This window comes from Meriones unguiculatus, chromosome 12, assembly GCF_030254825.1.
Source record: "Meriones unguiculatus strain TT.TT164.6M chromosome 12, Bangor_MerUng_6.1, whole genome shotgun sequence".
Lineage (NCBI taxonomy): Eukaryota > Metazoa > Chordata > Mammalia > Rodentia > Muridae > Meriones > Meriones unguiculatus.
In genome coordinates, this window is record NC_083360.1 from 68,599,692 (window position 1) to 68,627,644 (window position 27,953).

At 41.2% G+C, this 27,953-nt stretch overlaps 1 long non-coding RNA gene across 1 annotated transcript in view; it reads left to right on the forward strand.

The window, feature by feature from the left end:
* LOC132646749 (uncharacterized) overlaps positions 1 to 27,655 on the forward strand; it is an 88,083-nt gene extending 60,428 nt beyond the window's left edge. Inside the window, exons 2-4 of the long non-coding RNA XR_009584997.1 lie at positions 773 to 1,039; positions 23,700 to 23,819; positions 27,368 to 27,655. This is a non-coding gene — a long non-coding RNA (uncharacterized LOC132646749). The remainder of the gene's footprint in view (positions 1 to 772; positions 1,040 to 23,699; positions 23,820 to 27,367) is intronic.
* The last annotated feature ends 298 nt before the right edge of the window (positions 27,656 to 27,953 follow it).

A 27,953-nucleotide genomic window follows, 5' to 3' on the forward strand; every position in this document is an offset into this window, starting at 1 on the left:
GCTTAGGGCACCAGCACTAAATCAGAGTGATAAAAGAGGACATCTTTGTTTTTCTCCACTTTTTAGAGAAGTGTTTTTAATTTAATTAATATTTTAATTAAAATTTTCTGTTTTAATTTCTCCTAATCTTGGCCCCTGAATTTTGACATGGGTCATGCTATAGTTGCCAATGTTCTGGATTTTCGTTCGATGTTTGGTTGATTGTGGGCTTTTATTGACTGATTGTTAGTTGTTAGAATGCGAGAAACCCTTGCAGAAACCTGAGCACATTGTTTCACGGCTTAAGTTCTTTACAGGAAACAGATTTACTATCCGGCCTAATTAACCCAATGAAGGGAAAAGAATAGAAAATATTCATGTTTCTCTGTAGTGCTACCCTAGGTTTTCATTTTTGATAATCAGCTCCTTGAGATGGTGATAAGGCTTCCAGCTATTTCATAGAATATGTGCTGTTCTTTAAGTAGTGGAGTGTATTATTTGGTTGCTTGTGACCCTTCTGGATAAGTCTATTAAGTAAAAAAAAAAAAAAAAATTGAAGCAAGATTTAACCAGGAAAGTTGACCAAAATTTACCATCCTATATACTGTCTCCTTTGGGTGGGATGTTGGACCAAATGAATATTAATAGCTTTCATAAATTTCAGTGTTCATGATAGTGAATAGATACTTTTAATACCATTTTTACAATATGGTATAATTAGTAGGCTAAGATATGACTTACCCACCATCTTCTGCATTGTTCTTCAAGCTAAGACTATTTTCTTTATTTCTAGGTGAAGGGGATCCTGTGGCTATCTAAATCCTCCATTCACATTCAACTCCCGAGTCTCTAGTGTGTGCCTTTATGCATGCTGATTAACCTCTCTGGACCTCATTTTAATCACCTGTAAGATGATATTATGGCACGAGGTTGTTGTGAGGAGCAAGCATGTGAATACACAGAGAACATTTGGAGCATCGGCGGAAAACCTTCCTTGGACTCAGCTACCACAGTGAATTCTGGTATCCACTTAGGTGGCAGTGGAAATAACGGTGTACCGGTTGGTACCTCCCTCTAACACCCTCAGCAACCGAGTGAAATTTAAATAAAGTAGCTGACTCTTATGCTATTTATTACTAAGTTGAGACATTCCAGCAAGGGTGGGAAAGGTGTTCATGAAAACCCACCGCTAGCAGAGCTATTGGCAACTCATGGATGCTGAGAGTGGAGGAGTCAGTTTTATTCAGGGATGAAACCACTGATAGGGTATCCATGCTTTTGCAGACACACACCCATGCACCTATGAGCAAGCACTAAATGGACTCAGTGGGTTTAAAAACAAGTACATGATGCTGGGAGGGGGAAATGGTGGGAGTGTGTGCGAGGGGTTTGAGTGGAGCTAGTGAGGGGCAAACTTGATCCAAATACACTATACTGTGCATTTCAAAGAATGAATAGTATCTTTAGAATAGATACAATTACCCAGTGTGGTGTATAGACATATAGAGCCCAATGAGAAGGGTAGATTTACGTTTCCAAGTTACATGAGCGTCAGGAGCCATTCTGTTAAAGGAGCTCTCTCTCATTAGGCAGGTGGGCCTTCTAAAGGGGATCCGATATATTTCAAGGTAGTTACCTTGATACACCCTAGAACTGCTTCCAGTCTCTGACGCTCATTCTTTGCGCACGGCTGCATCTCTCTATAATCCGGTATGGTGTGAATCATCACTGTCTGGGTATTTAAATACTGCTGTTCAGATGAATTAATTACTGATTATGGAATTTCTTATTTTAAATTTTAAGCAATTTAAAAAGTTAAATTGTAGAACTTCTAGAACAACGTTAGAAAGTTCATGGCTGCAATAGAGGTCCTTTGTGAACCTCTACACGCCTTACTAGGAGGCAGGCTTGAGACAGAATTGTGTCTTCAGGATACGCCTTCATTATGAATCCTGGTATACACCATAAATATAAGCAAGTTGGTTTAAACTTCCCATGGACCCAAATTATAATGGGACTACCAAGCAATGTCTAATTAAGTACAAACCTTGAGGTCATTATATGAAACTGTTCTGTTGTAATTCCTTATACCTTGTCACCTTATGGCATTATATACTGTCATTTTAAATTTACTTTGTTTCTTAGAATGAAAGACATAAGATTATTGCTCCAAAGATAGCTGAAAAAAAATGTGTAGCTAGGTCAGTCTTAATTTTTTAAAAAAACTTTTAGACCCTGTTAACCTTGAGGTTTTGCCAACCTTTGTCACTATGAACTCACTATGACCTTATGTAGTGGATACATAAATAAGAAATATTTACCCTTCTGAATGAGGATTAAGCCTCTTCCCCTAGGGTCCTCCTTGTTGTTTAGCTTCTTTAGGACTATAGATTTTAGTTTGTTTATCCTAATATTATATGGCCAATATGCACTTATAAGTGAGTATATACCAAGTGTGTCTTTCTGCTTCTGTGTTACCTCACTCGGGATGATCTTTCCTAGTTCCATCCATTTGCCTGCAAATTTCACGATGTCCCTGTTTTTAATAGCTGAGTAGTATTCCATTGTACAAATGTACCACAATTTCTGTATCCATTCTTCAGTTGAGGGACATCTAGTTGTTTCCGGATTCTGGCTATTATGAATAAAACTGCTATGAACATAGTTGAGCAAAGGTCCTTGTTGTATGGTTAAACATCCTTTGGATATATGCCCAGGAGTGGTATAGCTGGATCTTTTAAAATATTATATATATATATTTTTTAATTTTTATTTTTTCTTCATAATTTATTCATTATATCCTGATTGAAGCCCCTTCTCTCAACTCTTCCAACCCCACCCTCTCTCCCTTTTTCCATCAGCCCCTTCCCTTAGTCCACTGAAAGGGGGAGTTCTCCACTATTGCTATCTGTTGTACAGCTGGATATTAAGGTAGCACTTTTCCTTATTTTCTGAAGAAAGTGCCAGATTGATTTTCAAAGTGGCTGTACAAGTTTACATTCCTACCAGCAGTGGAGGAGGGTTCCCCTTACTCCACACCCTCTCTAACATGTGTTGTCCCTTGAGTTTTCGATCTTAGCCATTCTGAAGGGTATAAGGTGGAATCTCAGTGTCATTTTGATTTGCATTTCTTGGATGACTAAGGGAAATGAGCATTTCTTTAAGTGTTTCTCTGCCATTCGATATTCCTCAGAATTCTCTGTTTAGCTCTGTACCCCATTGTAAAAAAAATTGATAGTCATTGGAAGAAGGAGAAGATGGGGAACAGGGCGGCAGGAATCTTCCACAGGAGGCCTCTGAAAGACTCTACCCAGCAGGGTAGGGAAGCAGATGCTCAGGCTCAAAGCCAAACTTTTGGCAGAGTACAGGGAATCATATGAAAGAAGGGGGAGATAGTAAGACCTAGAGGGAACAGGAGCTTCACAAGGAGACTAACAGAGCCAAAAAAAAAAAAAAATCTGTGTTCAGGAGGTCCTACAGAGACTGATGAATCAACCAAAGACCATGCATGGAGAGGACCTAGATACTTCCCCCTATCCTCGCTCAGATGTAACCCATGGCAGCTCGGTCTCCATGTGGGTTCCCTAGTTAGGGGATCAGGCACTGTCTCTGACATGGTCTCAGTGGCTGGCTCTTTGATCACCTCCCTTTGGTGAAGTGGCCTAACTAGGCCACAGAGAAAGGATCCAGAGAGTCCTAATGATACCTGATAGTTTAGGTCAGATAGTAGGGGAGGAGGACCTCCCCTATCAGTGGAGTAGGGGAGGAACATAACAGTGGAAGAGGGAGGGAGGGGGACCCGGAGATGAGGGGGACCAGGAGATGAGGGAGGAGGCTACAGCCAGAATACAAAGTGAATAAATTGTAATAAATAATAATAATGAAGAAAAAGGAAATACAAATGAAAAAGAAATGTTTAGTTTTAAAACATGTAATCTGTTGTATTTTAGAATTAAGATGTTTTTGTGATTTATTGCCTTTTTGACTCTGAGGTAATTCCTTTTTTGGGAGCTTTGTCTCAGAGTTATAAAGACCATACAATAAACAGTGGCAACACACACATTCTATTGCAGAAGTCCAGTGGTAGAAGCCTATGAATGAAAGCTGGCTGGAATTAGCTTCATCCATGAATTGTAAATATGTATAATGATACATGTTTACATGTAAATATGTCAGTCTGTCTGTTTTGTCCATATGTTACATGACTGTATGTCAATTGTCTGTCTATTTATAAGGAGCTCCTTTCGTTGAATATGTGTCTGAATATGTACAGGTCTTTATGTCTGATTGTTTGTCTGTGTGTACATATGGGCTGATGCTAAGGAACTGATAGCCTGAATTTGCTGCAGTTTCTGCAGAGGAGGTGCTAGCAGAAATCAACACCATCAACATATGTAAGCTTGTGGAAATTTGTTGAAGTTAAAGTTTTTAACTTCATCCATCTTTTTCCTTGAGTGTGTGTGTGTGTGAATGGTCTTTGCTTACTTTCTCCCACCTTACCCCCTTTTTATTTTTTCTTGCTGATTTACAAACAAATTATTAGCCATTCAGGATCTAACTATCAGCCTAGGATAAGCAGGAAAAATGTTTACTTTAGCCTGTGGAGGTCTCCGTGTTGGCCTACCCCTGGGCAGTAGCTAATCTCAGATCAAAGAGCCCCATTTTTACAACCCCTTGGAGTTTTGGCTAGAACCCGCCTTTTACAGTCCTGACTGCAGCAAAAAAGTTTTCCCTCTTAGTAGCTGTGTAGCTAGTCTCTAGACCTAGGGAACAAACTCCTTCCCTCCTTCCCTCTTTCTTTCTTTCTTTCTTTCTTTCTTTCTTTCTTTCTTTCTTTCTTTCTTTCTTTCTTTCTTCTTTCCCTCCCTCCCTCCCTCCCTCCCTCCCTCCCTCCTTCCTTCCTTCCTTCCTTTCTTCTTTCCCTCCCTCCCTCCCTCTTTCCTTCCTTTCTTCCATCTTTTTTTTCAATCATCTTTACGATGGGTTGCTGATCTGTTGTCTTGAGCCACCCACTAGGCGACCCAAGGAGATAAAGGGAACCTGGGAACTCCGCATTGCATCCCAGATCCTACCCTGGACCCTGGAGCTTTGCCAAAGCAGAAAGAGACTGGCAATAGACCCTAGAAGACCTTAACACATGAGCAGAGAAGAAGAAAAGGTTTGTTATCTCAGAAGTGGCTGGCTCTCAGGTTTTAAGTAAGAACAGCAACACAGAAGTCAAAACTTAAAATTTGGGGAAGATGTGTTTGAAAAGTTTCAAAGAGACCAGACATGCACTTTATTGTGTTTGATTACCCTAGGATGGCACTGATAGCATGGCCTTTTTGGAAGCCATGATGGCGTGGGTGGGATGGATGGTGCATACAACCCAGAACCAGAACACATGACTGCTTGCGTCGAAGATTAGAAGACAGATTAAAGAGGATATGAAGAGCCAATGGTATCTAGGAAAGATCATTTTTCTTCCCTCCCTCCCTTTCATCCCTTCCCTTTTGTTCTTTCCTTCCTCTGTCCCTCCCTCCCTCTCCTGGCTGACTAATAATGCTGAGGAGAAAATGTCTTTTGGTAATTGAAGAGTCTGGGCAAAAACATTTTTCAAGGCTGGAATCTGTTTTTTTTTTTTTTTTTCTTTTGCAAAATACGTATCTGGGCATTGTCACCTGTTTTTTGAGAAAATGAAAGAAAGATATAATTTAAGAATAGGACTTTACTATAGAAAAGTACCAGAGCTATAGTATTAGCTATTGCTGTGATTGCCCTAGCAATCACATTCTGGATATAAATGTTAGACCGTAGATAACTCAATCTGAATTTTTTTTCCTGCTCTCACAGGTCTGGGTTATGATAGTAATTTTAGGACCCCGTGAAGTTTCTTGTGAAAGTGAAGGAGAGAATGCCTTCAATAGAGAAAGAACTGTTTTCTAATCCAGAATGACTTCATTTCTGCATGGTGCAGAGAAGTTGTAGTCGAGCAAAGAATTTTGCCAGGGAAGTGACTGGTGTACAATTAAAAAAAGTCACTGAAATGAACGTGCATGTCACTCAGAGAAACCATTTCAAAAATCTTTTAATCCTTCCTGAACATAGAGTGAGAGAATGCCGCTAGATATTTGCTTAATTCACCTAGTCAAAGCTAGGTGAATTACGGAGGGATGACATGAGTTACAAGCCAGATTCGTACATTGCCTGCTTTGGTTTAATTCATGTTTCTTCATCATCACTTGGAATTACAGAGAAAAGTCAGAGTTTAAAAAATACTTAAGGGATGACTGGAAAAGTGGCTCAGTGATTAAGAGCACTGTCTGCTCTTCCACGGGACCCGGGTTCAAGTCCCAGAACCCACATGGCAGCTCCCAACTGTCTGTAACACCAATTTTAAGGGATCTGACATTCTCACACTAATAGCACATAAAGTAAAATTAAAGAAATTATTTAAAAAAATCCTTAAGAGAAGAGCAGTTTTTCTAAACCAGTTTGCCCCTTTTACAAAATACACATATTTTTCAGGAGTCATGACAGCGCTGAGGACTTCACTCTCACTGAGCCCAGGGTAAGGATTCTAGTTTTCCTGTGTTCCTTAGATTACCCTGAGAGCCTGATATCACAAATGGATCTTCTCTCCAGGAAGACTCTTCTACTGTATGTATGTATGTATGTGTGTATGTATGTAAATATGTATGTATTTTTTTCTGGCAGTGTGACACAGCCTGGAGGTACTTGGGAGGAGGAGAGCCTTAAGTTGAGGAAAAGCCTCCATCAGATTGCCTTATAGTTAATTCTGTGAGTCATTTTGTTAGTTAATAATAGATATGGGAAGGCCAAGGCAGCTGTTCATAGTGCCTCCCTTGGGCTGGTGGTCCTGGGTTGTATAGGAAAGGTTGCTGGGCATGGATAAAATATCCAGCAAACAGCATTCCTTTGTGACCTCTGCTCCAGTTCCTGCCCTGGCTTCCCTCAGTGATGGCCTGTGATTTGGACTTGTAAGCCAAATCAACACTTTCCTCATCAGGTTTCTTAACTCATGGTGCCAATCACAGCAACAGGAAGCAGGCTAGCACAGTGCTTTTACTTAGAGAAGTTTGAACTCTGCAGCAATGTTCTTGCTACAGCATCTTTCCTACTGCCCCTAGATTTCAGACACTAAGCTGGAAGTCTAGATGCTCACTTCCCAGAGATTATTCTAAAGGATAATTCAACTTTGTAAGGTGCCCTTTAATGTTTTAAGTAACATATAATTACATCATTTTATTCCTCTCCCTTCCTTTTTCCAATGCCACCTTTCTCCTCTCCTTGTAACCCTTCCAGTGTCCTCTCCCTTCAGCTCCTCCCAAGTAGCTCTCTCTCTCTCTCTCTCTCTCTCTCTCTCTCTCTCTCTCCACACACACACACACACACACACACACACACACAAACACATTAAATAATAAAACAACCCACTGAGTCTGTTTAGCGTTGCTTCTATGAGTTTGGGTCTTGACAAGGGCAGAAATCTCCCTCCCACACTTGTTGAAAGGCATCTACCTCTTGAGATCTTGCGCTTCGAAGCTGGCTTCCCACTGGAGTACTTATATTTGCCTTTTCTACCCAACTGAGGGAAAAAAAAAGCATTCTCTGTCCTCAAAATCAGGTTGAAAAGTCAAACTAATAAAACAAAACCTGACTCTCAAAGAACTTGCTTATTAGCTTTTGAATGACAGGTAAGGAACACAATGGGTCCTTACTCCTTCCTGCTGAGCACAGATAACCTGTCCCTCTATCAGAGGAGCACAGGAACAGGGAAGAAAGCCTGCACTTATCTGTGGCATACATTAGACTTTCTGGTTTCAAGCACGTGTCTTCTTGTTCTTTAACTAAGAAACACAATTTCCACTTTTCCCATCAGAAAAGTAGAATGCATCCTGAATGCACTGATTTCATTTTTAAGACCATCATGTTCTGTTCTTCATCAGCCATCATTGCCACCATGTGAAGCCTGACTCAGTAGAATTGTGGCTGAGTATAATCCCACAGTCAGTTATGTCGGTGTGGCTTGGAACCTTGAACTATTTTAAGTTAAATATATATGGTTTCATATGAACAGTCTATGAAGGTCAGGCCAACTCACACTTTTAATTTATCAATAAGCTTCCATATTGAGTTAAACAGAGAATTCTCTGTAGAAGAATATAGAATGGCAGAGAAACACCTAAAGAGATGCTCAACATCCTTAGCCATAAGAGAGATGCAAATCAAAACGACCTTGAGATTTCACCTTACACCCATCAGAATGGCTAAGATCAAAAACTCAGATAACAACACATGCTGCAGAGGTTGTGGAGAAAGGGGAACCCTCCACCTGGGCATGTAAACTGGTACAACCACTTTGGAAATCAATCTTGTGCTTTCTCAGACAAATAGGAATACTGCTTCCTCAAGATCCAGCTATATATACCACTCCTAGGCATATACCCAAAAGATGTTCAAGTACACAACAAGGACATTTGCTCAACCACGTTTGTAGCAGCTTTATTTGTAATAGCCAGAAACTGGAAACAACCCAGATGTCCATCAACGGAGGAATGGGTACAGAAATTGTGGTATTTTTACACAATGGAATACTACTCAGCAATCAAAAAGGAGGAAATCATGAAATTTGCAGGCAAATGGTGGGATCTAGAAAAGATCATCCTGAGTGAGGTATCACAGGAGCAGAAAGACACACATGGTATATACTCACTTATAAGTGGGTACTCGACCTATAAGATAGGATAAACATACTAAAATCTGAACCTAAATAAGATAAACAAGAAAGAGAACCCGGGGAAGATGATCAGTCCTTACCTAGAAAGACAAAGGGGATCGACATTGGAAGTAGGAGAAAACAAGTAACAGGACAGGAACCTACCGCAGAGGGCATCCGAAAGACTTTACCGAGCAGTGTATCAAAGCAGATGCTGAGACTAATAACCAAACCTTCGGCAGAGTTCAGGGAATCATATGAAAGAAGGGGGAGTTAGTATGACCTAGAGGGGACAGGAGCTCCACAAGGACCAAATATATCTGGGCACAGAGGTCTTCTATGAGACTGTTTCTCCAACAAAGGACTATGCTCTGATGTAGCCCATGGTAGCTCAGTATCCAAGTGGGTTTCCTAGTATGGGGAACAAGGATTATTTCTGACATGAACTCAGTGACTGCCTCATTGATCTCCCCCTCCCCCTTGAGGGAGGACCGGCCTTGCTAGGCCACAGATAAGGACTTTGCAGCCAGTCCTGAAGATATCCGATAGGCTAGGGTCAGATGGAAGGTGTGGAGGACCTCCCCTATCAGTGGACTTGGAAGAGGGCAGAGAGGAGATGAGAGAGGGAGGGTGGGATCGGGAGATAAAGAGGGAGGAGTCTATGGCTGGCATACAAGTGAATGACCTGTGAGTCTTCCGTCTCTTTTTAAAAAATTATCAATTACACTTTATTCACTTTGTATACCCTCTGTAATTTCCTCCCTCCTCCCGTCCCAATACCTCCCTTCCTCCACCCCAAATGCATGCCCCTCCCCGAGTCCACTGATAGGGGAGGTCTTCTTTTCCTTCCTTCTGATCCTAGTCAATTAGGTCTCATCAGGAGTGGCTGCATTGTCTTCTTCTGTGGCCTGGTAATGCTGCTTCCCCCTCAGGGGGAGGTAATTAAAGAGCAGGCCAATCAGTTCATGTCAGAGACAGTCCCTGTTCCTATTACCATGGAACCCACTTGGATACTGAACTGCCATGGGCTACATCTGTGCAGGGGTTAAGGTTGAGCATTTCTTTAAGTGTTTCTCTGCATTCTGTATTCCTCTGTAGAGAATTCTCTGTTTAGCTCCATACACCATTTTTTAATTACATTACTTGATTTGCTGTTTTTAAACTGCTTTAGTTTTTTATATATTCTGGATATTAGCCCACTCTCAGATACCTGAACATAATAAAGGCAATATACAGCAAGCCTATAGCCAATATCAACCTCAATGGAGAGAAACTTAAATCATTCCCACTGAAATCAGGGACAAGGCAAGGTTGCCCATTCTCTCCATATCTCTTCAACATTGTTCTTGAAGTCCTTGCTAGAGCAATAAGACAGTTGAAGGAGATCAAGGGGATACAAATTGGAAAGGAAAAAGTCAAAGTATCACGGTTTGCAGATGATATGATAGCATACCTGAGTGACCCCCAAAACTCTACCAGGGAACTCCTACAGCTGATTAACACCTTCAGCAAAGTGGCTGAATACAAAATTAACTCAAAAAAATCAGTAGCCCTCCTGTATACAAAAGAAAAAAGGGCCGAGAAAGAAATTAGGGAAACAACACCCTTCACAATAGCCACAAAGGACATAAAGTACCTTGGTGTGAACCTAACCAAGCAAGTCAAAGACTTGTATGAAAAAAATTTCCAGTCTCTGAAGAAAGAATTAGAAGAAGATATCAGAAGATGGAAAGACCTCCCATGGTCATGGCTTGGCAGGATTAATATAGTAAAAATGGCCATCTTACCAAAAGCAATCTACAGATTCAATGCAATTCCCATCAAATTACCAACACAATTCTTTACAGACCTTGAAAGAAAAATTCTCACCTTCATATGGAACAATATAAAACCGAGAATTGCTAAAACAATTTTCTACAGTAAAAGGTCTTCTGTATCTTGAGTAAAGTATCAGTGTTCTTATGTCAAACCCACATGTGAAGACACTGAGGCTTACAGAGTTGAGAGTTTTTTTTCAATTTTTAAAATTTATTTACATTTTTATAAATTACAGTTTATTCATTTTGTATCCCCACTGTAGCCCCCTTCCTCATCTCCTCCCAATGCAACCCTTTGTCCTTCATCTCCTCCCATGCCCCTCCCCAAGTCCACTGATAGGGGAGGTCCTCCTCTCCTTCCCTCTGACCCTAGCCTATCAAGTGTCATCAGGACTGGCTGCATTTTTTTCCCTCTGTGGCCTATTAAGGCTGCTCCCCCAATCAGGGAGAGGTGATCAAAGAGCTAGCTACTGAGTTCATTTCAGAGACAGTTCCTGTTCCCATTACTAGGGAACCCACTTGGAGATTGAGCTGCTGCAGGCTACATCAGTGTAGGGGTTCTAGGTTATCTCCATGCATGATCCTTGGTTGTTGTATCAGTCTCAGAAAAGACCCTTGTGCCCAGAATTTTTTTCTTTGTTGCTCTTCTTGTGGAGCTCCTATCCTCTCCAGGTCTTTCTATCTCCCTCTTCTTTCATAAGATTCTCTGTACTCTTCCCAAAGTTTGGCTATGAGTTTCAGCATCTCATTCGATACCTTGCTGGGGTATTTTTAAGATTATTTCATTCTTTTATACATATGTGGCAAGTTGAAAGATTACTTGAAGCATATAGTACTTGGCAATGATATTTATCATCAGGATTTAATATATTTCCTGGCTCGATTCCTCATTTCAGTTTGGCTCATTGGCTAAGCACCTCTCTCTTAGATGGATTCTTGACCAGAATTAGTCTGAATTATGCTTGAGAACCAGTCTACTCTCATGAGTAAAATAGTTCTTCTCGATTTTATGATCTCTATATGAATTACTGCTCCTGAGTTGTGTCACTTTTGAGAAGAATGATTTGTCCATGAAAGGTCATTTCACATTGGCTCAGCAGAAGAGTCACCTCATTTCACAGGAACTAGCTGTGTAGATGTAGAGAGTGTTAGCATAATAATGAAAACCTCACGGCCAAGACTGACAGAGAAAACGCCTTTTCTGCTTACAAATGGTGTCACTTCTGTATTCCTAGTACCCAGTATAGTGCACGGCACTGGGATGCCTGCCTAACGGAATCATTTCAGAATACTACATGCAGGCTCTGTGCATCAAAAACTCATTTCCTGCAAGGTGGTTCATCTTTTACTGCCATGCCCACATTCTATCCTGTTTGCTTATGTACTAAAAAACATGCCCCACCTTTTTTTCCTGGTCTAAAGGCTGAATTCTTTTACAAACCTGCCACTTACTTCAGTATTGCTGGGCCTGCATGAAGATGGGGAACTTCACCTCTTGGGATCCTAGAAGAGGCAACCTCTGGGGCTGAATACAGCAAAGGCTTCAGGCCGGTGTATCCCTGGTATTACCAGAAGCTTCTCTTCTTGACTAGGGATTCTCATAGTCATGCCTTGTGGGCTCAGGGATGCCTGACGCCTTTTGGCCAGGTTACCTTGATGTGGCTTCAAGGCCTCCCTGCTGTGGCATGAAGGACAACCTAGGGACGTTATTTTTCTGCACTGGCCCTCCAGAGGACTCTTTGGAGCCACAGGGGCCACAGTATCTGGCTTAGGCAACACTCTAATGAAATCCAGATAACCAGTCTTCTTAAAGAAAACATGCTCCACCATAAAGGTTGGAGGTCTCGGCCTGTTTAACAGGTCTTTTGATTGCAATATCCTCCTCCCAAGATAACACTTTGGTGGGACCTAAAGGCCTGAGACAGCGTGGGTTTACTGTTTATCTTGTTTGGAAAAGGAGATGCTGTCTTTCTGTTTAGTTCTCAATCCTAGCTCCAGTGGCAGCTGCTGGGTGGACCAGATTTCTCCTGTGTTTCACTTTCCTTCTCCTTGGCCAACACTCCAGAGACTGTGCTCATTTGAAGATTTTCTTGTGACATTAGATCACCTCATGTTCTAATAAGTTGCAAGGCAGTCATACTTCAGAGACCTTTTCTCCCTCTGTATCTGTCTTTGTCCTGTATGAGTCCATGAGGGATGAGGAGTTGGGTATGAATATCAGGGTTAGGTATTTGTCATTATAGAAGATTCCTGGCTATGTAAATACCATCCCCAAGACTCATAGTCTCAAGATACAACCCTTGGTCCAAGTGCTCTTCTGCGTTCCCACAGCCTTCCCACCATTTTCCAAAATCTCACCAGCTCCCTACTGAGAAAATTCATCCTCCATTTGTTTGTATGGGGATAGCCTCATAGGTCTCACTCAGAATGAGATTAAACAGTCCTTGGAGATTTCTGAAAACTCCAAGTCTATCCTCATAATATGATAAGAGGAGCCTACTCCTAGGTGTCTGATAATTTTCCTACCAGCAAGCTCATTTTGTCTTCTTCAGCACACTGCATTCTGGTTTTAAAACGTATGTTTTCCCCTCTCCTATTCTTTCTTACTGAATCCCTATTGCCCAACCACCAGTGAGAATTTAGTGCTTGTTAATATAATAACAGAACCTATGTAAGTTGTGCCAATGTGGCACCAACAGGAAGACACTCCAGCTGCCAACATCTCCTACTCTCTGGTCACTAAAGTCTATATACAACTCGCACCAAATTAGATTCCTTAAGCTTGGAAAATGGGCAGGCTCACCGATGCTTTAGAAGTCCTTCAAGGAGCTTCCAAGTCCAAAAATCTATTTGTTTGCAGGCTATGCATTTTGGGCCCAATCAGAGAATCAAATACTAATTGCAAAAAGTACAAAGACTACATGTTCAGGGGAGAGCCCGCCAAGGCAAAACCCAAAACTCCTTTATAGAACCTTCTTGTACAGAGTGTCTCAACCCCCTTAGAGGGCAGTCAAGGTCTCCACCTTTCTGTGTTCCATGAGAAACATAACAGTGCAACTTTTCATTTACTTCCTGCTGAAGACTTGAATACTGTTTATTCATCCCTCTAGGGCCTGAGCTTATCTCTGCCTTCTTAGGCACTGAACAGGAGCATAGACTGTGACATCTGTTCTTCCCTGAGTCACATTTAATCGGGACTATACACTCTTGCCATGACAGACCTCTCTTGCCTGGGCTAAAACAGCAGTGCCTACTTCACTGTTAATAGTATCTGGCTTCCTCTTCACTGTGTGTACAGGGACAGTGGTTCTTATGAACGTCACCTTTTACTACTCAAAGACTCTCCCTAGAACTTACGAGCCAATTATCTATACTGGCCCAAGAACTTTCACAGATACAGGACTGGTTAATCCACTCACAGAAGCTGGCTTTCAGAACTGCTGGGCTCTTGGTTTGTGGGTGCTGCTCAAAGTAGATCCTGAACCACACAAAGATAAGGGAGTTGCTTATTTATGATACTAAATCTGAACAAATGCAACAAAATCAACATAATATCATCAAACATGCTGATGATGCTTGGGTTCAGGAATCAAATGAAGGGATTGGATGGTAAGACTTTAGAACAATTGAGATAATGTGATTTCCTGTTGCCTCACTTTCTGGGGGCACTTCTGGTCATTTGTCTGCTTCTTTCATTTTGTTCTTGCATTTTAACCTGCTTGTCAAGTTTGTTTCACCCATGCTTCTTCAAGGCTTTTATCCCTTACCATTAGAAGTTTCACTTTCTCCAAGTCTCCTAGGTCAGGAATGCAGACCTTCTACCAAAACCACCCCTAAGTGTAATTCTTATTTTATGGCATGATATGGAACCCTTGCCAGGGCAACACATGATACATATAGGCCAGTGTATTCCCTCTACTTGGCTCAGAGAGGCTACTGAAGAAGAGGCCTTCAAATGGCTTTCTGATAATGAATGGGTTTGTTGTTCTGACAGGGTGGAATGTAGAGACAAGGAAAACAGAAAGAAAACCAATCCCCCATTCAACCTTGGTTCAGAAAGTGTCTCTAAAACAGAAGTCTACAGCCCTGTTCTGCTCCATTTGGGACTAGCAGAAAGGTGGAGTATCAATATCATAGTCCTGTAAGAACAGGACAGACATTGGAAGAAGGAGAAAACAGGGAACAAGACAGGAGCCTACCACAGACGGCCTCTGAAAGACTCTACCCAGCAAGATATCAAAGCAGATGCTGAGACTAATAACCAAACTTTGGGCAGAATGAAGGGAATCTTATGAAAAAAGATGGAGATAGAAAGACCTGGAGGGGACAGGAGCTCCACAAGGAGAGCAACAGAACCAAAAAATCTGGGCTCAGGGGTCTTTTCTGAAACTGATACTCCAACCAAGGACCATGCATGGAAATAACCTAGAACCCCTGCACAGATGTAGTCCATGGCAGCTCATTGTCCAAGTGGGTTCCGTAGTAATGGGAAAAGTTCATGTGTCTGACATGAACTCAGTGACTGGCTCTTTGATCACCCTCCCTCCCATGATGGGGGAGGGGAAGCCTTACCAGGCCACAAAGGAAGACAAGGGAGGGGCTACAGCTGGGATACAAACTGAATAAACTGTAATTAATGAAAAATTAAGTAAATTTAAAAAAGAATGGCCTGTAACCTGAAAATCACAAAGTACAGCATTGTAACCCATTCAGGACTGGAACACTAACCAAATCGCTGTCCTCATTTACATGGTGTGAATAGCCTGAGAGGGGTGAGGGGTAGAATGCACAGAGGCTTCTCCTAACCAAACACAACTGCTCTGAATGAGAGAACTCCCACATATTATAGGCCTATGCTGGCAATTCCATTACTACCATTGTAATGTGGTAAACAAACTTGTCAATTATTTCAAGGAATAAAAATTCAAACAAGCAATTTCTTAAAGTTTTTAAACATTACAACTATGTAAAGTAAAAAAGCCAAACTCTGGGGAAAATTTAAAACTAGAACCCCCAAACATACTTAAATCTAAGATCATGCACGGCACAAAACTAGGGAAAAATAAAAAAAAAAAGTAACAGAAAGCTTGCTGAACATAAATCTATTATACATATACACACAATTGGACATTTCAGGAATATTAAAGCCCAAGATATTTTTTAAATCACCTTTACACATTTATTTTTAAATACTGATGGTTTGTTTCTAGCTGAAATGTTTTTGTTGTTGTACACACACACACACACACACAGAGAGAGAGAGAGAGAGAGAGAGAGAGAGAGCCCTGTAATGCTGACATTGGAAAATACATGCCTCTGTGGTCTTAACAGCTCAAGCAATACCTTTCTCTCAATTTGATGGAGGCTAGTGCTGCATCCTTCTTCTATATCATTAGGCACTAATCGCCCCATTACAGTGCTTTGGGACAGCCTTAAAATTGTGCCCCAGGCTTTTCAGCAAATTCAGCTTTAAAGTAAATGTCCCCAGCAGTCAGAATTATTTACTAAACACAGTACAGAGTTTCTTCTAGAACGATGGCTTAAGGTCTTGCACACTTGCTAAATCCTTGCGTTACAAAATACTTGGGCACTTAGTAGGAAAATTGCCACTATCTTATTAGTCCCCCGTCCTCGCTACAAAGAGTCAAAATGAAAAAGGAACATCTTGCGCTTAGGGTCTCCAGCTTCATACAGATCTCCTTAACCCGTCAAAGGTTCCCTTACTTTTATTATTTTGAAGAAGGGGAAGTGAGAGGTTTAAACACTCCAGTATTTATAAGGATATTTAGAAATATTCTTTGTGTGAAAATAAATATAGCCCTGCAAGATCCAAGGGATTTGAATGTGTTCTAAATGATTGCATCACTTGAATATACTCCTTAAAAGTCCCTGGAAGGAAATTCTTGTCAAACACTACACACTGACAGCAAATAAACAATAGGGACTGCCAGAGGCATTTTCTCTCACAGTTTTTATTAGTGTTCTCAACAGTTATTGGTGACTTTCAATTCTGAGGAAACTGAGGGTTTGTGTGGGTAAATAGTTCACCTAAATTATGCTGGTCCTAAGTGACCAGAGACTGAGCACCAAGAATGGGCTGATACCCCATGGGAGAGAGCCACCCCCTGACACTATTTAGGGTACTTTGCTATACTTGCAGACAGGAACCCAGTACAACTGTTTTCTGCGAGCTGATGGAAACAGATGCAAAGACCCACAGCCAAACATTAGGTGGAGTTTGGGGTGTCTTGTAGAAGAGTGGGAGAAAAGCCCGAGGGGTCAAGGACTCCACAAGAGGATCTACAGAGCCAATTAACCTTGGCCCATGGAGACCGAACCACTAACCAAAGAGCATGCATGGGATCGACCTAGGCGCCTACATATATGTAGCAGATGTGCAGCTTGTTCTTCATGTGGGTCCCCTAATGATTGGAGTGGGGGTTGTCTCTGGTTCTGTTTTCTGCCTTTGGATCCTTTTCCCGTAGCTAGGCTGCCTTGTCTGCCCTCAGTGGGAGAGGACGCACTTAGCCCTACTGTGACATGATGTGCCAGGGTAGGTTGATAACTGTGTGTGTGTGGGGACTCCCCCTCTCTGAGGAGAAGGAGGAGGAGGAATGGGGGAGAGGAATGTGAGGGTAGAACTGGGAGGAGAAAAGAAAGGAGGCTGTAATCAGGTGGTAACATGATTAAATAAATCAATGAAAAAACAAAAACCCCACAAACCAAAACAAAATAATGGGCTAATAAATGAAAACAGCAGTACAACTTAAACTATTCACAGAAGATGCATGACATGGAAAGGTAGGCTCAAATATTAAACAGATATAAATGATAGACTGGAAGATAAATGAAATAATAAAATTTGGGACATAGTTTCTTTTATTTGTTTATTTATTTATTGGTTTCCTGAGACAGGGTTTCTCTGTGTAGCCTTGGCTGTCCTGGACTAGCTTTGTAGGCCAGGTTGGCCTTGAACTCACAGCAATCTGCCTGCCTCTGCCTCCCTGACTGCTGGGATTTCAGGTGTGCACCACTGAGCCCAGCTCAGGACATAGTTTTAAAGAGCTACTTAAAAAAATGAAACAGAACAAAAAAATCTATAATGAAGTATTTGTGAAAAAATGACTTCATGATTTATCCTTTGTGGGTTAGCCCCCATCAGTTGAAACTGTATTTACCTGTTACTTGAAAATATCCCATCTATGCCACACAACACCCTACACTGAGCCTCTTTTGGTCTCTCACTGTGGATGTAACCGTCTTGATTAATAAGTAGGAATGAGACATCCAACCAAGGCGACTCGGCAATTCCTTCATTCCTTCTTTGGGACCACGTGACTCAAAGATGGTTATGGGTTATGTACTTAGCTAAGCTGTATACAAAATCACAGAGTGCAGTTGCAAAACAAACTACTAGTTTTAAAAATAAATAGTTTTGCCATTGGTGTATTTTGAAGAAATCATACGTACATCTTATTTTTGAGAAAATCTGAAGGAAGATCCATTTACTCAGAAGATTTACCTCCTCTGAGAATTTTTGTCCTTATGGATTTAATTCAGACCAGGCAAGCAAACCAACTAATAAGGCAGGCAAGAAAACAAATGCTCAAGGAGAAATTTCAAGGTAAAACTTATTTCAGTATGATTTGGGGTTCCTTCCCGAGCAGTTGGCATGCACGAAGTAGTAGTTACATTGGACTGAAGGGCCTGTTCTTATGTTGGGACATTTCTTTGGACGGCTCTTTTAGCGATGTACGGTCAATCCCATTGAAAGTTGGATTCGCCGGGAAACAGTCGTGTTACAGGCAGCGTGCTGAAGCCTTGCTAGGGGCTATTATTTAGGAAGGAGCCAGGATGGGGAAGGAGGTCGACTCCTAAAAACAATGTCAGAATTCAATGTCCCCAGAAAAGTTTTGAAGGAAGCTGGCCCCTCATGGTTTGAGTCTCATTTTGCAAAGGGGGCCAGGCCTTTCCACTTGGTTGTGACTATCCTTGGCTGCTCTCCTCTCTCCCTGGAAGGTGGTTTGACCAGCAACAAGGCGGCTCATTTCTGGGGACAGCAAATTCCATATAGAACTGACCATGAATGTGGCTGGACTAACAGCTGTTGGTGGAAGAGTCCTGCCTCCCAGAAGGGATTTGAGAAGCTCAGCACAGAATCTGTTTATCTTTAGACACTGAGACCAGTAAAAGAAATGAAGCCAAGAAGAGCAGGGAGAATATTTGAATAATATCTTGTTTTTCTCTTAAACTTTATCTTTCAATCTGTAAGTGGAGGCCCCCCTTTTTTTTCTTTTGTTACTTTCAACTTATAGGTACATTTGTAAGGTCTGACTTGGCTAATTATTCTGACAATTTCCTATTCATTATCTTTCATAGCAGGGAGCCTCTTTGGACCATCAAGCCTGTAAATTTACGATTGCACATTAATCAGTAAAATATAATTGCTAGTTGCATCCTCTGGGCTTCAGGCACACTGTATATGCCAGGATATATACAATTAGCCTCAAGGTTTGCTTAGAAGCACTTGCCCATCCAACAAGAAAATGAGCGTTACAGTAATTGAGAAAATGAACACCTTGGGTCTGTCTCTGGCTGGCAGTAGTTGGAAACTCTTATCACTGAATTGCCTGATTTGTTTCTCATTATCTCCGAAAAGCATTGCTAGGCAAGAGGATATTTGGCACAAGTAGGATTTCAGCTTGTTTGGGGTGAGGAAGGTGAATTACAAAATGAGAAAATGTTAAGTCATACAGACTCAAGGCTCAGACTCTTCTCTTATAAATCTTTTCCCAAGGAAGAGAGGTGGGGTAAAATTTCACATATAAATTGAAAGAATTTCCTAAAAGTGTGCTTCTTAAAGGTTTTAACTATCTGTAGATACCTTAAGCTGTATTCCTATCTATAACAAAAATATGGGAGATGAAATAATTTATCAGAGTAGAGCTTTGCTTGTTTCTTGAGGCTCAGAAGTTCAAGAGCATGAAGAGGGCTTTATGAGTCCTGGTACTATAGACTGTGTTCAGTTCTCTTCCTCTTACAATCATAAAGCCATTATAATTCATCTCAGCTTAATGATTTCCTGTTAACGTATAATTTTGAGTTTCAACATCAAAACTTTGGGAGATACAGTCAAACTATGATAACATATGAACATCATCCTTGTTTTCTTTACTTACAGAACAGCCTCTAACTCTTATTATGGGACCAGCATAACATATGGCAGTATATCTAAAACAAATAAGAAAAAAATAAGACAAAACAAAACAAAGTAAAAAACATGCACCAAGAAAGATAGAGTTAGGTGGTTTGAGAGAGAGAAAAAGAGAGAGGACCTTTTCATTTGTTCCTCTTCACAGCATAGCTAGTTGACTAAATCTCATATTTCTGTGTTTCAAAAATAAAAAAAATAAAAAATAAAAGGGAGATCCATTTGCTCTCTTTCATTGTCATCTCCATTCTATCTGTGCTTGAATATGTAAGCAAACACCTTCTGCAACTTTTAAAATACCTGTTTCATCATAAAGGAACACAACTATTTCATGTGTTTCTGATAATATTACCACTGTGACTTAGTTGCTTAGTTTAGGAATCTAGGCAATACCTCCTCTTCTTTGTTCTCATCCTCTGAGATCAGCATAATGATATGGCTAAAAGGTGAAATATTTTCTCTCCTCAAATCTCACTTCCCATGTGGCCTCTCTGTATTCTCTGCCTGGAATGCTTCACGGTACCACATTAAAAAATAAAATGATTCTGAGAAGTGAAGAATTCACAAAGAAGTGACAGTATTTCTTCACACCAGCAAAGTTTAAAACAGCAGTGGGTTCTTAGGGGCAAATGCTCAGCTAGCTTTTGCCTTAAAGTGAGTGGTCTGAGATGCCCATAACTCACCAGTTTGAATGTTGACACCTTAGTCACAGCCCAGGCATCATGGAGATCACGGGACATGTCCTGGGATTAACCACATATAGGCTCAGTTGAGGCCACCAGTAACCTCCACGTGACTGCATGACCCCTGTGTAATAAATAGCAGAGCGTCACACAATGGGGGTAAACTGACCCACTGCAATCCAAATATTGGAACATGCACGTACTGTGTGGACACAGAAAGGCAGAACAGTTACAATTCAAGTTGTTGTTTTGTTTTGGATGGGCTTTTAACATTTATTTCATTATTTATTTACTCTTTTGGAATTCTGTAAATATTCATACAGATGCTGATAATCACGGCTGCTGAGAGCTCAGGAGCACAATGCCATGCTGTGGCTGAAAGAAAGTATCCCCTTACATTACAGTCGTTTTTCTCACTTCTTACATTTCTTCTTTATCTCTTTAGAGATGTTCACTGAGCCCTGGGGTCGCGGTGGGATGAGTATAGCTGTTCCATTTAGGGCGTGGCTTTGAACAGTAAGCTATTCTCAGCCCTCTGGCCAGTATGAGTCTCTGCAGTAAACACTATCCACTGCAAAACTAAGTCCCTCTGACCAAAACTGACGTTAGTACTGACTTATGGGCATAAACAAAAGTATTTAGACGGCAATGTGATGGACACATCATGTCCCTTTAGGAAAACAACAACAGTAGCTTTCTCAATAGAGCTTATGCTTTCCTTAGCTGTGGATTTGTGTCTACAGTATCAGTCATGAATTCCCTTCTGTAGAGCAGTCTAAAATCCAGTCAGAAAGTGGTTGATTATATCCATAACAGGATCGCCACTATTCACCAGTGGTCATGTCTTGCCAGACAGGTCATGACTTGGTTGTGCAGGGACCACAGCTAAACACCCCTGGTGATGACAGTTTTCCCCCAGTAGCCTGCATGATACCCTCCAGAGCCATGAATGCTGTCCAGTAGAGAGGAAGTTTTCAGCTTGGTATCTCTGCCTGTTGCTGAAGGGGATGGTGTCTTTAGGAATAGGGTTTTACTTTGTAGTTCAAGAGGGCAGCCAGCATTGGTGGCAATAATTTTGGGGATCTCAGAGGCCTCCCTGGTCAACACATTTTAGGGAAATAGCTCATATCTGGCACTGGGGCTTTATTTCCATTGCTTCCGAGTGTGGACAGCTTTATTTACTTGTGCAGGGTACATCTGTTCAAAACCTCTGGATTGTTTTAAGATACACATATTATGTATCAGGTTTCCTTTTGTTTTTAATTCATCTTTTGATATAGTTGTCACCTCCCATTTATTCCTTCCTCCTCATGTTCCTGCCCTCACCAGGGCTAAACATTTTACCACTAGTGCAGCCATTATCACATGTATTCAACCACCCTGTTCTCCCTTCCACTAAAGACACTCCCATTTTTGCATGGCACCCTTCCCAGTTTTCAAGCACAGTTATTCTCACATAAGGACGTGTACATTAAAAATCGGAAAACAAAAACCAAAAATAAGCCAGAAGTAGTGGCACACGACTTTAATCCCAGCACTAGGAAGGCAGAGCAGGTGGATCCCTGTGAGTTCAAGGCCAGTCTGGTCTTCAGAGAAAGTTCCAGGACAGCCAGGGATGTTACATAGAGAAACCCTGTCTCAAACTACCCCCTCCATTAAAAAAAGGATCTAGAAAGAACACGTGGGTTTTGACCTCTTGTTCTTGGGTCACCTCACTATAATTTTTCCTGTGAATTTTATTTTCTTTATAGCTTAATAAAAACCACTCTATCTATCTATCTATCTATCTATCTATCTATCTATCTATCTATCACATTTTCATTATCTAGCCATCATTTCTGGTACTCATTTGTTTTCTTTTATACAAAAGATTTATTTTGTCTATATATGTTTTACCTGTATATATGTATGATTGTGTACCACTGGGTGCCTGGTACCCGGAGAGGTCAGAAGAAGCTGTCAGATCCTCTAAAACTGGATTTAAAGACAGTGGTGAATTGCCATGCGAGTTCTGGGAATTCAACCTGGGTCCTCTGTTAGAACAAGTTCTTTAACCATCACTGGGTCATCTTTCAGCTTCAAGATTTATTTAAAAATATTTTAAAAGTGAATGTGTGTGTGTGCACGTACCTGCATGAGTTAATGTCCATCATGTGTATAAAGTGTCTGAGTAGGCTAGAACTGGACATCAGATTCCCAGGAACTGGAGTTAGACAGTTGTGATATGCCATGTGGGTTCTGGGAACTAACCTAGGCCCTCTGAAAGAGCACCTAGTGTGCCCTTAACTGCTGAACCATCTCTCCAGCTCTTGTAATCACTTGCTTTCTTGATGGGAGCCAATCTAACTGAAAGCTCATGTCCCCTGTGCAGGAGATAGAATTCTTGAGGGTCTTACGGACCTACTGTACATTGTTGCACTTTCAGGGATTTCCAGCCCATGGTCCATAGTCTGCACACAGCTGAGGTTAGCTGTAAATATGACCCAACACATGATAATAAATTACTTTAAACAGTATGAGATTTCCCTCTCCCCCCTTATTTGTGTGTCATTTGATTGTGCAGTTCTTGAATGTAGTCTTTGTAGATAACAACATGGCCCAGAGAAGCCAAAAGATCTGACACCCCTGCCAGGACCTTGTTCTAAGAACTCCCTTTTTGTTCCCATGTATCCACACAATAAACCCATTCTTGTAAGCAACTTGTGTATCCCTTCCTTAGAACTCTCAAGTTTCTGACCCGCAGGACTAGTAAAACCTTGTGGGGTGAGTTTTCCTGTCAGTGATCTTACAGGTGCTTACTGATGCCTAAAATTTTTGTAACAGAATCCTAAGCCATTTATTCCATGAAAAGGATGAAGAGTAAGGGAGGGAAGAAAGTCAGCTAATGTTTGCGGTGTGTCTGCCCTAGACCTGGCATTGTCGTAAGTCCTGTACTCAGGCCATCCATTTCTGTACTCCTTTCTAATATTTCATGAGTACATAGGTTAGTTGTCCTAACTTCAGAAGGGAAAACTAATGCCTAGTGAATATACGCAATTTGCCTAAAGTCAATTTCTTCTTCCTTGGGAGCTTGTCATGACTGTATCTCATTACATGTTACAGTTGGGGTGTGAAATATATGTTGCAGGCACACGTGTTTGATTACTAGCTCCTTCTGGTGGTGCTGTTTTTGGATGATCTGTAAGGTGTGGTGTCCAGCTGGGAGAAGTGGGTCACTGCCCAGGGCAGGGCTTCAGGTCTATAACTGTGTCACATTTTCTGTCCTGATTATCCTTTTTTTCCCCACCCAGATGTGAACAAGCAGCTTCACACGCTTGCTGCCACAGCTGAGAACCGTTCTCTTTGCTTTGCTCTCCATGCTCTGATGGACCTTACCCTTAAACCATTAGTCAAAAGAAACCCTTCAACAGGTACGTTTCTTCTTGTGAAGTATTTGGTCACAGCAATGAGAAAACGAATTAATACAAGAAATTGGTAATGACAAAGGGCATGACAAACCTGATCATATGCTTTGTAGTTCCCTGGAACTGGTTTGTTGTTGGAAGCATTTGGAACTGTGGGCCAGAGAAACTGTAGGTCTACAAGCAGAGCTTCATGGCTGGTCCTGGTAGGAACACAGAATGCCATGTACTGATAACAGTGTGGACAGTGAAGGGCTGGTGCGTTAGGTTTCAGAAATGCTCTGCAGAAGCTGGATAAGAGGCAAATTGTGTTACATTTCTACAAAGTAAACAACTGGCTTCTCTCCACATCCTGAGAACTTTCAAAGTAAGAGACCAATTATTTTGGTAGAGGAAAAGGTAGGAGACAGGATAAGATTCAGGCTGAGGAATGCTTAAGGTTCCCGTCATGCACCCGGATTTAGAATGAGAAGTAATTCAGAAAGAGATAGGGCATGATTCAGGTTGAGGCATACTTCTGCTCCTGTTACTTCCCTGGATTTACAGTGAGAAAGAAAGCAGAAAGTAGAACAGAAGGAGAGGGAACATTTGTAGTTTGTCAAAGATAGGAGCATGAATTCAGTTGAAGCTGCAGACAGAAATCACAAGCCAAAATAAGCCTGAAGTTGCTTCTGGTCAGATTTGGTGTTGGCAGTGAGAAAAGTAACAGGTACACAGCACAGTAGTGTGATCCAAGTCATTTGATTTAGTGCTTAGGAAAAAAATATTGCTCTCTGTCTCTCTATATATTTTTGCTTACATTTGGACCAAAAGAGTGGAGAGAGCTTGGAGTTAGATGTGGAACAGAGAAGTTTGGTATATGATAGCTATCTCAACTTCAGGGAAACTTTCCTATTCATCATTCTTTATACTATTTGGGTCCATGCATGCAAATCTTCGAGACATTTTTTCTTTTCTTTTTCTGTCCTTCCTTCTTTCCTTCCTTCTCTTCTTTTGCTTTCTTAGTTGAAAATATAAAATGTATATTGATCGTATTCGTTCCTTCCCATCCCTCCCATATCTATGCTCCTTCTCTGGCCCCCAACTGTGTGTTGTTTTTTCAAGTCTAGCTTGTGCTTCCCACATGTTCTCGGATGTGTGGTCTTCCATTGGTGCATGCTCAACACCCTTAAAGAAAATTTATTCTCCCTCTCCCCAAGCTATCAATTGCCAATAGTACTTAGTTAGGGGTGGGACTTCCTGCCAGCCTCCGCTCTCCATGCTGTGATTTGTTCTGGCTTGGGCTTGTGCATACTTTCATAACTGCGGTGAATTTATATGTGCTACTGCCCTGCTCTGTCCAGAGTCTCTCTCCTTGTATTCATGCACAGCTTCTGGCATTTACCGTCTATCTGCACCCTCTTCTGTAACCATTACTGGGCTTTTGGAGGAGGGGATGTGATGTAGATATCCTATTTAGGCTGATCATTCCACAGTCTCACTGCTTCTGCACCTCTACTGAGATTGTGGATCTCTGTGTTGATTGCCACTTATTGCAAATAGAAGTTTTTTTTTTGAGGGTTGAGAGATGTTTTAATCTATGGCAATAACATTATGTTATTAGGAGTCAGTTCAATACTATTTCCACTTAGCAAAATAATGGTAGCAGAACCAATCTTTTCAAATCTGCACAAAGCTATCAACTGTGGCTAAGGGTGTGTTCTTTTCACTAAGTCACGGTTCTTAAAATCCTACCTTTAGCTGCTTCCTCCAAGGGCTATCTCAGTGCTTTCATTTGACTCATTCAGTTATCCTATTGGATGACTTTTGGAACCTGCATGATATATTCTGTAGTTGCTAATCTGGTCCAGCAAACTGCTCGGTACATCAAGAAAATAGTTAGAAGACACTCCCCCATTTTCATGTGTGTGAATGTATGTACTATGCTTGTGTGTAGATGTATATTTACATATGTGTGGCACGTATGTGTGTTTGTGTGTGCATGTGGAGGCTTGGCTTTGATGTGGAGATTCATTATCAATTGCTTTTCCACATTATTTATTGAACCAAGGTCTCAAACCTGGAATTCTCAGCTATGATTAGGCTCTGGACATCCCACTTCCACCTCCAGAGTCTTGAATTACAGGTGGGTCACCATGCCACCAGGCTTTTTCATGGGTTCTAGGCATCCATACTTCAGTCCTAACAGTTTCCCGGCAAGCACTTTTTCCAATGAGCTAACTCCCTAGCTCCTAGAAGAGGCATTTCTTTGACTGAGAATACTTTGGAAAATAATGTCTGGTTTACTATTATCCACAATAAGAATATTTGTTAATGCATAGAAACATGAAGTTCAGGAAGCAGCTATGCATGATGGGTCTTTAAAAAGTAAACAAGAAAGATCATATGGAGGAACTAGATTACCATGTTGTGGTCTCATTTTTTTTCTATATCAGGCGGTAAGCAAGAATTATTTGCCATTCGATCCCATTCAGTGGAGACACCATGGCAGTCTTTTGAGCGCCCAGTCTCTCTCTCATGCATTCTCTCTCTCTTTCTCTCTCTCTCTCACACATGCGCGTGCCCACACACACACACACACACACACACACACACACACACACACACAGGTAAGAGCTGAGATTTCACTCCTCCAACTACTTCAAACTGCCCAGTTTTCTTTTTTCTTTCTTTTTTATAAATTTTTAGTTTTTGACATTAATTACATTTTATTTGCTTTGCATCCCAGCTGTAGCCCCTCCCTCATTCCTTCCCAATCCTACCCTCCCTCCCCCATCTCCTCCCATGCCCTCTCCAAGTCCAATGATAGGGGTGGTCCACTTCCCCTTCCATCTGACCCTAGCTTATCAGGTCTCATCAGGACTGGCTGTAATGTCTTCCTCTGTGGACTGGCAAGGCTGCTCCTCCCTCAGGGGGGTGGTCAAAGAGGCAGCCACTGAGTTCATGTCAGAGACAGTCCCTGTTCCTCTTATTAGGGTACCCACTTGGATACCTAGCTGCCATGGGCTACATGTGAGCAGGGGTTCTAGGTTATATCCATGAATGGACGTTGGTTGGAGTATGAGTCTCAGAAAAGACCCTTGAGTCCAGATCTTTTGGTTCTGTTGCTCTCCTTGTAGAGCCCCTTACTCTCCACAAGGAAAGCAACAGAACCAAAATTTCTTTTTCACTGAAATGTCAGTGAATGCTTTCAATCCTTCTCTAAAGGAACAGATTACCTATTTATTGAAATGAGTTAACTGTAGCTTGATGACAAACAGAATTTCATTTTCAGAAGCAGTTGTCAGACTTTTGAAACATTAAAACCCCATCAAAAACATTTCAGAAAGAACAGCCAAAACCTTCTAAGTGACTTTCTAAAAATCTGTTCTGCTCAGATGTGTTCAAGATAATTAATTGGCATAGTATAGTAGTATTCATGTTCTGTGGGCAGTGTTTTTCAGTTAATAAATGTAGTTTAGAAATTTAAACAAACATATTCATCTTACAGCTAGTAAATGTATACTGCGTTTACTAACAGTGAAGATAAAGCTAACCATATTATGATCTGTCTAAAGGTGATGGCATCCTGCCTTGTGCTGGAGCAAGGAAGAAGAATGCTGGTCTCCAACTATGTTCTTATACAGAAAGGGCATCTGGGGCTCACCAGAGGAAAGCTCAAAAGCCATGTGAGAGAGCCAAATTAAAGCCTCAGAACTTTGGAAGAGAGAAGGTTTGAATTACTGCCAGACCAGCCTTACCAGGCCACAGAAGAAGACAATGAAACCACTACTGATGAGCCGTGATAGACGAGGATCAGAGGGAAGGGGAGGAGGACCTCCTTTTTCAGTGGACTGGGAGAGGGACATGGATAAGGAAGAGGGAGGGTGGGATTGAGAGGGGGGAGGAAGGGAGGTACAGGGGGGGTACAAAATGAATAAACTGTAATTAATAAAAATAAAAATGTTTTATTCTGTGAAATAAAAAAAGGAATTACTGTCAGACTTCCATTTTATGAACTGTGTTTCTCTGTAATCTTGTCCCATGGCTACTCATTGGAAATCAAGATTATACAATAGAATAACTTGAGGGAATAACACACAGAGCTTTTTTTAAAAATAATTTTAATTTTTATATCAATCACAGGTTATTTATTTTGTATTC